The sequence below is a fragment of the Pteropus vampyrus genome, unplaced genomic scaffold (assembly GCF_000151845.1).
Source record: "Pteropus vampyrus isolate Shadow unplaced genomic scaffold, Pvam_2.0 Scaffold114, whole genome shotgun sequence".
In the NCBI taxonomy this organism is placed as follows: Eukaryota; Metazoa; Chordata; class Mammalia; order Chiroptera; family Pteropodidae; genus Pteropus; species Pteropus vampyrus.
Window position 1 is genome coordinate 3,033,203 of NW_011888895.1, and position 10,172 is coordinate 3,043,374.

The 10,172-nt window shown below is 42.8% G+C and overlaps 1 long non-coding RNA gene across 1 annotated transcript; it reads right to left on the reverse strand.

Annotated features, from left to right (window-relative positions):
* Positions 1–7: 7 nt before the first annotated feature.
* On the reverse strand, positions 8–8,456 carry LOC111743454. Its single transcript, XR_002781718.1, has 3 exons — positions 8,289–8,456; positions 2,092–2,354; positions 8–1,231 (listed from the first exon to the last, which is right to left on the reverse strand). It is a non-coding gene; the product is annotated as an uncharacterized LOC111743454 (long non-coding RNA).
* Positions 8,457–10,172: the final 1,716 nt, after the last annotated feature.

Genomic DNA, 10,172 nt, shown 5'->3' on the forward strand with positions numbered 1-10,172 from the left:
TCTTCGAGATGCCATCTATTCCAAGTCTCCCTTGGACCTCTCTGAAATCTTTTTCTCATCTTCTTTCTTGGTCTTCTCTCCCTCAGCCCATCCTCCTATCATTGGTGTCTCTCGGGGCTTACATTATTTACAAGCCATATAAAGAAATTATATAGTGTGTATGGTAACGTTGTGTTTTATAAAGCACTTTTTCACCCACAGCCTCATTTGAGATAAGCAGGAATCATTGTCCCCTTTTAACAAACACTCGTAAAGGTGAAGTTTCTTGCTCAGGGTGTCACAATAAGAGGAAACTCTAGATCATTCCCACCTCTCTCAACTCCAGAGCCAATGTGCTTTCCAGAAAAACCCTGCTGCCTTCCTGAATCATGTTTTACAAAAACATAAACCACATTAATCATCCTCAGCCAACATATACTCATGAAAAGACCTCTGGCCCTCCTTGGGTCCCCATATTTTCATATCCCCAGAAAACTTTCACCAAATGCTAAAGCCAACATGGAAGCCCAAAGGTAAAACCTTCTGGAATTCTTGGACGTAGCCACTGCACCTTTTTTTTTTCCAGAAAGCTTACCGCCTTGCTCCAAGTACATGTTCGGCAGATCCATTCGGACAACCGCTGAAGAATCCTCTCTAACACTTTCGACCCATCTTTGCCTTTGGATGTGTTGATTAAAACATGTGGGGTTCACAAAAGCTGCAGGCAGCATTGCAGGCGGGAGTCGGTTCACAATCATTAATATGTTGCCTATCCCCCAACAAACAAAGTGTCACTCCATGTAGACAAGAGGAACTGAGAAAGGAGCTGGGCCAGAAAACTCAACTGTCAAACAGAATCTCTACCATGTGAGAAGAGCTGACCCCGTTGGAACGGCTGGGCTGTGCAGGATCACAGAGTGGAGACGTGAAGCTGACTACCATACTTCAGCGAGGCAGCAGGAGCGGCCGGCAGGGTTGGACCGTTCTTGGTAGTTTTCCACTTGCTGCTCACACGTTCTTCCCCTATTTGGTTCTTTGTCACTTGGCCCCAAACAAACGCCCACGTCAGGGAACTTGAACACTTGCTTATGCCACCCACCAAGCCAATGGCATGTGGGGATGAGGGTTAGAAGTTCACATGCTCTTCTCCTTTGTTCTCTTGTGTTTTTTTTTCTGCATAAGCACCTCTAAACAGGCCAAATGGTTGTCGCTGTTGCCACATGATTTCGTCTTGCCTTCCATCACCCCATTCCTGAGGGAGGCAGGAACAGGGGAAAGTTAACTATTTGGTAAACGGTTTATAGGATGAGTAGGCACAGACAGCAAAGATGAGACTGGATGCTTTTAAAACAAGCTGCTTTGTAATTAAACTTATTTCTGCCCTACAATACTCCTTTGCAGTTAAATGGATACTGCAAAGGGTGAACACTCTTATCCTTCTTGGGAAAAAATTGTTTTCTCCGGAAGCTGGAAAATTCTCCAGTAAGTGTAAACATTTTGTGGGGGAGGGGGGACTAAGCCCCCTAATTCTATTCCTAATTCTAGTAACTCTGATCGGATTGGATGTCCTCATGCCATCTCTGTTCCTCTCTAAGGTGTATGCAGCCCATATCCTGCTCCCGCTAGCTTTCAAGAAGGAAAAAGTAATCCTTCAATTTCTCTCCCTGCTTCTGATTCAGACCGTTCAAACAGCTGGAATCCTTTGAAAAAATGACTTTAATCATGACAAAAACATATGACTTGCAACACAGAACTGAGAGATAAAAGGAAAACATTTTCTGTCATAGTTTTTCCTTTGGGTTTCTGAAAAGCGAGGGAAATTTTCATTTAAAGAAAAGCCAGAAAAGTGTCTTAGGATACACTCCACGCAGATGAGAGAAGACAGCCATTACAATAAATGACAGAATAGGAAATAGCACTATTATGATACTCTACTGTTTCTTTTCAGAAGTATCTTTTTCCAGAAACTTTTAAACATATAATAAAAGCAAAATGCTTTTAAATTATGAGTGGCTTTTCAGAAAGGTATCCCTTTGCCTCATTTATGACTAACAAAAACAAGTGAATAAAAAAAATCTGAATAAAAGTAAGAACTGGATCAAAATGAATTACCTTCCTTTTCAGCTAGAGAGTCATCTTAAGGGTTGTGCTGAACCATCATTTCTGGTGATTACGGACTGAAGTCTGTGGAAGTATAACTTTCCCGATCAACTGGGAGGCACAGAAAGTGGTTACAGACACCTCAGAGTTTGTGCCAGGTTCATATCCAGACAGAGTCTTCTCCTCCAGACTGAGCAAGTCATTCAGTTTCTCTGACCTGAGTTTCTTCATCCACAAAATGAAAGTAATAACAATACCACCTCATCCATCATAGGCTGTCGAGAAGATTAAAAGAGAAAATAAAATGCTTAGAGATACGAACTGCTTAGTATGGCACCTGGTACCTTTTAAGCAATTGTTAAAAGGCAACCATTATCATTGCCATATGGAAGAGTCAGAAAATTAATTAATTGCTGCACGACACATGTGACTTTTCCTCATGGGTGCAAGAACTTGATGCTGAAGCAAATAGTTCAAGGTATCCTCACACAGAACTGTGTTTAGAAAGAACTCAACACTGATTTGAATGATATTTGCAAAATCAACTAGCAAACTTTCATGGTGTTGGGTCACATGACACAGTCCTCAGGGACGGGGAAAGAGTGCTGTGGACTGAATTTTGTCCTCTCGAAATTTGCATGTTGAAGTCCTAAGCCCCAATGTGATTGGATTTGGAGATGGAGCTTTTAGGAGGCAGCTAAGGCTAAATGAGGTCATAAAGGTGGGGTGTTAACCTGATAGAGTCGTCAGCCTTCTAAGAAGGTGAATGAGAAAGATCTCTTTTCCCAATGCAGGCACCAGTGAAGGGCCACGTAAGGACCTAGTGAGAAAGTGGCCACCTGTAAGCCAGGAAGAGGACCCTCACCAAGAACAGAGTAGGCCAGCACCTTAATCTTGGATTTTCCAGCCTCCAGAACTGAAAAATAAATTTCTGTTGTTTAAGCGGTCTGTGTGGTACTTCGTTATGGGAGCCCAAGATGAGTAAGTCAAAGGGAAAGATGTCAGCTTTTTCTTATAAAATGTATAATGGTTTTATCTGATTTTGAAACATGAATAGATCAAATCCCATTATTTAGGTTAAGTAACTTTCACATAGGGGAAAAAATTCACCTCCCATTAGAGAGCCATAATTTGTACAACTGTCAGTTCGAGAATATATTTTGTTGCACAATTCAAACCTATAGGCAAGATTGAGTAAGAAAGCTACTTCAATGAGTTTCGTAAGAAACCTGCTCGAAACTAGAAGGCTTAGTTTTCTCCTGACACATTTCTGTAAATGATTCACATCTAAAGACAGATGTTATCATCAGTTATTGAAATTATAGCTCCTCTCAAGGGAATGGGCAGTGTCCCAAGAGAGAGAAAAATGTAGAAAGAGGATGAGTAAATCCTGAAACGTTCTAGTAATTTCGGCAGAAACAAGTCAGATGGCCACAGCTCTGTCTCTCGGCCAGCTGTTCTCAAAGAAAAATGCTACACGTCCTTCTGAACCTTGAAAAGGTGGCCGCTGCAGGACAGCGGCAAAGGTGCTGGGCTTGGGATTCAGGAGATTTGGGTTCAAATCCATTAGCTCAGTAACTATTCACCTATAACGAGGACCTATTACACGTTACAGCAAAGTGGCAAAGAAGAATGACTAGAGCTGGACTACCTGGTCAGTAAAGCCTTGGCACTGTCTTTACCAGGGCTGTGTGACCTTGAGAGAGTCAGCTACCTTCTTATGCCTCAGTCTCCCAAGGTTAAGGGGATGGATTGAGAACGGTACCTGCACATCATCATAAGCCCCACGTGGGTTTGCAGTTATCATTACTACTACCTGGGCCAGGGGATATCTCAGGTACTAGCATCATCGACCCCCTTTCTGATCCGTCATAGGTCTGTATGACCTTTAGCAAAACATTGAACTTGCATGTGCTCCAGTGTCCTCATCTGTAAACTGGAGATGGCAGTGCCTGCTTCATGGGATTATATGAGGACTAAGTGACATAACACATGCCACCTACATGGCATAAAATGATTACCCGACGAATGTTTTCCTATTGATAAGGTTAATTTTCTTTTTTCTGCAATATCCATCACCCCACTCCCCTTACTACCACTTAATTATTTACCATGGAGAGTCCTTCTTAGCCTCTGGCCACAGACAAACCCTAATCGTGTTCATGGATGAGAGAGGATGCTGTGTTCTCTCTACATGAACTTTCTCTCTTTGATCACCTGTGGTCAGGGTCTTACACACATAGCACAGAGTGGAAATTGAAATGAATATTTAAATTGAGGTCGACAAAGTTCTTCTGTAAAGGGCCAGATAGTAAATATTTTTGGCTTTGTGGGCCATAGAGTCTCTGCCGCAACTATTCGACTCTGCCGATATAGTGTGAAAGCAGCCTTAGACAATCTGTCAAGAAATGAATATAATGTGTTCCAATAAAACTTTATTTACAAAAACAGATGGTGGGCCGGATTTGGCCTGTGAACTGTCCCTTGTTGTCCCCTGATCTAGATCCATCCATTTGACAAGATACACTATGTACTTCATACATGACAAGCACTGTCCCAAGTGCTGGGGAAATAATCGTACATGAAATAAAGTCCTTGTCCTAACGGAGCTCACATCATATTATAAAAGCATTTGTTACTGTCTATTTCCCACACTGAAGAGACTAAGTGAAGACGCTTTTTCAGAAAGGGAGTAACTTTTAGCAACATTTGTGAGACGTTGCTAAAAGTTCGATTAAGCCAAATACTAAGAACTGGCCATTGGGTTTGGTAACAAAGTCAGTCTTCATGGGACGGTAGGGACAGAAGCCCGAGTGGAGTGAATTCGAGAGAGACAGGAGGCGAGGAAATAGGAACAGTGAGGACAGGGCAGGGGGGGCTTAAAAGGGACGTGTGGAAGTGAGGTGGGAGGTAGAGGGGGTTCAGGCTCAAGGGAGAGTTTTGTTGTTATCGTTGTTGTTTCAAGATGAGAACATTAGAGCATGTTTGCATCACACGTGATCCAGAGGCACCAGAGAGGGACAGATGGACAACATGACACAGGCGAGAGAGAAGTAGTGTTCTAGAGTGACGTTCCAGAGCGGCAGGAGGACGTGGGACCCAGCGCCCAGGTGAGGGCTGGCCTCTGCAAGGAGCAGGTACAGCTCCTCCCGGTACCTTTTAAGCAATTGTTAAAAGGCAACCATTATCATTGCCATATGGAAGAGTCAGAAAATTAATTAATTGCTGCACGACACATGTGACTTTTCCTCATGGGTGCAAGAACTTGATGCTGAAGCAAATAGTTCAAGGTATCCTCACACAGAACTGTGTTTAGAAAGAACTCAACACTGATTTGAATGATATTTGCAAAATCAACTAGCAAACTTTCATGGTGTTGGGTCACATGACACAGTCCTCAGGGACGGGGAAAGAGTGCTGTGGACTGAATTTTGTCCTCTCGAAATTTGCATGTTGAAGTCCTAAGCCCCAATGTGATTGGATTTGGAGATGGAGCTTTTAGGAGGCAGCTAAGGCTAAATGAGGTCATAAAGGTGGGGTGTTAACCTGATAGAGTCGTCAGCCTTCTAAGAAGGTGAATGAGAAAGATCTCTTTTCCCAATGCAGGCACCAGTGAAGGGCCACGTAAGGACCTAGTGAGAAAGTGGCCACCTGTAAGCCAGGAAGAGGACCCTCACCAAGAACAGAGTAGGCCAGCACCTTAATCTTGGATTTTCCAGCCTCCAGAACTGAAAAATAAATTTCTGTTGTTTAAGCGGTCTGTGTGGTACTTCGTTATGGGAGCCCAAGATGAGTAAGTCAAAGGGAAAGATGTCAGCTTTTTCTTATAAAATGTATAATGGTTTTATCTGATTTTGAAACATGAATAGATCAAATCCCATTATTTAGGTTAAGTAACTTTCACATAGGGGAAAAAATTCACCTCCCATTAGAGAGCCATAATTTGTACAACTGTCAGTTCGAGAATATATTTTGTTGCACAATTCAAACCTATAGGCAAGATTGAGTAAGAAAGCTACTTCAATGAGTTTCGTAAGAAACCTGCTCGAAACTAGAAGGCTTAGTTTTCTCCTGACACATTTCTGTAAATGATTCACATCTAAAGACAGATGTTATCATCAGTTATTGAAATTATAGCTCCTCTCAAGGGAATGGGCAGTGTCCCAAGAGAGAGAAAAATGTAGAAAGAGGATGAGTAAATCCTGAAACGTTCTAGTAATTTCGGCAGAAACAAGTCAGATGGCCACAGCTCTGTCTCTCGGCCAGCTGTTCTCAAAGAAAAATGCTACACGTCCTTCTGAACCTTGAAAAGGTGGCCGCTGCAGGACAGCGGCAAAGGTGCTGGGCTTGGGATTCAGGAGATTTGGGTTCAAATCCATTAGCTCAGTAACTATTCACCTATAACGAGGACCTATTACACGTTACAGCAAAGTGGCAAAGAAGAATGACTAGAGCTGGACTACCTGGTCAGTAAAGCCTTGGCACTGTCTTTACCAGGGCTGTGTGACCTTGAGAGAGTCAGCTACCTTCTTATGCCTCAGTCTCCCAAGGTTAAGGGGATGGATTGAGAACGGTACCTGCACATCATCATAAGCCCCACGTGGGTTTGCAGTTATCATTACTACTACCTGGGCCAGGGGATATCTCAGGTACTAGCATCATCGACCCCCTTTCTGATCCGTCATAGGTCTGTATGACCTTTAGCAAAACATTGAACTTGCATGTGCTCCAGTGTCCTCATCTGTAAACTGGAGATGGCAGTGCCTGCTTCATGGGATTATATGAGGACTAAGTGACATAACACATGCCACCTACATGGCATAAAATGATTACCCGACGAATGTTTTCCTATTGATAAGGTTAATTTTCTTTTTTCTGCAATATCCATCACCCCACTCCCCTTACTACCACTTAATTATTTACCATGGAGAGTCCTTCTTAGCCTCTGGCCACAGACAAACCCTAATCGTGTTCATGGATGAGAGAGGATGCTGTGTTCTCTCTACATGAACTTTCTCTCTTTGATCACCTGTGGTCAGGGTCTTACACACATAGCACAGAGTGGAAATTGAAATGAATATTTAAATTGAGGTCGACAAAGTTCTTCTGTAAAGGGCCAGATAGTAAATATTTTTGGCTTTGTGGGCCATAGAGTCTCTGCCGCAACTATTCGACTCTGCCGATATAGTGTGAAAGCAGCCTTAGACAATCTGTCAAGAAATGAATATAATGTGTTCCAATAAAACTTTATTTACAAAAACAGATGGTGGGCCGGATTTGGCCTGTGAACTGTCCCTTGTTGTCCCCTGATCTAGATCCATCCATTTGACAAGATACACTATGTACTTCATACATGACAAGCACTGTCCCAAGTGCTGGGGAAATAATCGTACATGAAATAAAGTCCTTGTCCTAACGGAGCTCACATCATATTATAAAAGCATTTGTTACTGTCTATTTCCCACACTGAAGAGACTAAGTGAAGACGCTTTTTCAGAAAGGGAGTAACTTTTAGCAACATTTGTGAGACGTTGCTAAAAGTTCGATTAAGCCAAATACTAAGAACTGGCCATTGGGTTTGGTAACAAAGTCAGTCTTCATGGGACGGTAGGGACAGAAGCCTGAGTGGAGTGAATTCGAGAGAGACAGGAGGCGAGGAAATAGGAACAGTGAGGACAGGGCAGGGGTGGCTTAAAAGGGACGTGTGGAAGTGAGGTGGGAGGTAGAGGGGGTTCAGGCTCAAGGGAGAGTTTTGTTGTTATCGTTGTTGTTTCAAGATGAGAACATTAGAGCATGTTTGCATCACACGTGATCCAGAGGCACCAGAGAGGGACAGTTGGACAACATGACACAGGCGAGAGAGAAGTAGTGTTCTAGAGTGACGTTCCAGAGCGGCAGGAGGACGTGGGACCCAGCGCCCAGGTGAGGGCTGGCCTCTGCAAGGAGCAGGTACAGCTCCTCCCTGGTAACAGGAAGGAAGGCAGTGCAAAGGGCAGACTCGGTTCTGAGAGAGTAGAACCGTTCTCTTCCCATTGCCTCTATTTTTTTTTTTTTTCACTAAAATGAAAAGTAACATCATCAGATGAGAATGAGAAGTGGAAGGAGTTCTAAGAGATTTAAAAAAAAAAAAAAAAAAAAAAAAAAACATTCATAACAGCCAAATCAGAAGATGTGAGAGTGCCTGGATCGGGGACATGGAATCAGCTTACCAGGCAGTTCCAAGGTCTCTTGTGAGGGGTGACCAGACAGCAGGGTTGTGTTTTCCTCTGGCTGTTGCCCTTGTGAGAAGAACATTACTACTAGGACCCTTACTTGGCCTCTGACCAGTCTGGAGAGTGAGTCCCTACAGGTTGGATGTCTACTTCTGGTGCAATCAGCCGAGTCCAAGGGGACAGCCTTCGGGGCATGAATCATGGCCTGTTCTCTCTGTATATGTGTCTAGCTCTGTCAGAGGCTGTATGTTGGATGGGGGCAGTTTCCCTAGAGTGATCCATAGGCATCAACCCCTAGACGGGGGTGAGGGAATGAATCACAGTCTGGATTTAGGCCTGGGAAGATCCTCTTGGCAACAGGTGACCTTGATTTTTCACATGACAATGAAGCACAGTTTACATAATATTCAGATTGTCCAAGATACAATACAGCCAGAGCTTTTCTTTTTTTTTGAGTTTTTGTACACAATGATGTGTCCTATATCTGTAGTGGGAGGCAAATCCAGTTTTGTACTACCTTCTACCCAGTCCTTAGTATGTGCAAGGTACTGTGCTAATAGCACTTAAAATATATTATTTCAAGTAATTCTAAAATAGTACAGTGGCCAGAACTGTTGTTGAGTCCATTTTACAGATGAAATATCCAAAGTTGAGAAATATGAGGAAGTGTGTCCAAAGTCACGTAACAGAACATATCACTAGGCCCATCAGACCTCAAAGTCTGCACTCTCAGTCGCTAAGGTAGACCGAAAATACCCGATTCAGTTAGACTGCAAGTAACAGACGCTCCCAAAATATCGACTTAAACAAATGAGGGGGTATTTTTTTCTCATGTGAAAAAAATCTAGTGGTAAGCAGTTCAGGACGGGTATGACAGCTGCACAGCGCCCTCTAGAACTGACATTTTTTCTAGTTTTCTGCATCCCTAGCCTTAATTTATGGACTTGGCACTCACGGTTGCCTCATGGTTACAAGATGGCAACTCTTCCTCCAGCATTGCATCAGCACTCCTGGTCCAGGGACCATACCTTGAGAATCGCTGCTCTAAATGCTTTTCAGGTAACAGAAACACCAAATGAAACTGCCACACTCTCCATCAAGTAAAAGAAAGGGAATTACAGATGCCAATTAATTCCTTCCACTCCCACCTTTTCTTCCCTGTCCTCATTTAGAGAGCTTTCCTGGAAGCTCCACCCCACAAATATCTGCTTAAATCTCACTGGCTGAAACTGCCATAGGGGCACCTCTGGCTAAAAATATGGAACTTCAGCTGGATCCATTGCCACTCTAAAGAAAAATGATGTTTTGCTGCATAAACTCCCCCTGCTCCCTGACAACCACCGATCTTTTTACTGTCTCCACAGTTTTGCCTTTTCCAGAACATCATACAGTTAGAATCATACAGGATGTAACCTTTTCGGATTGGCTTCTTTCACTTAGAAATATGCACTTAAGTTTCCTCCATGTCTTTTCGAGTCTTGTTAGCTCATTTATTTTTTGTCACTGAATACTATTCTACTGTCTGAATGTATCGCAGTTCATTTATTCATTCACCTACTGATGGGACATCTTGGTCGCTTCCACATTTTGGCAGTTATGAATAAAGCAGCTATAAACATCCATGTGTAAGTTTTTGTGTGGACATAAGTTTTCAACTCCTTTGGGTAAATACCAAGGAGTGTGATAGCAGGTTTACATAATGTTTAGTTTTCTAAGGAACTGCCAAATTGACTTCCAAAGTCTCTGCACCATGTTGCATTCCCACCAGCGATGAATGAGAGTTTCTCTTTCTCCACATCCTCACCAACACTTGGTGCTGTCGATGTCTTAAATTTTAATTTAATACTTCAGTTTTTAAATTAATTCATCCAATAAACATTC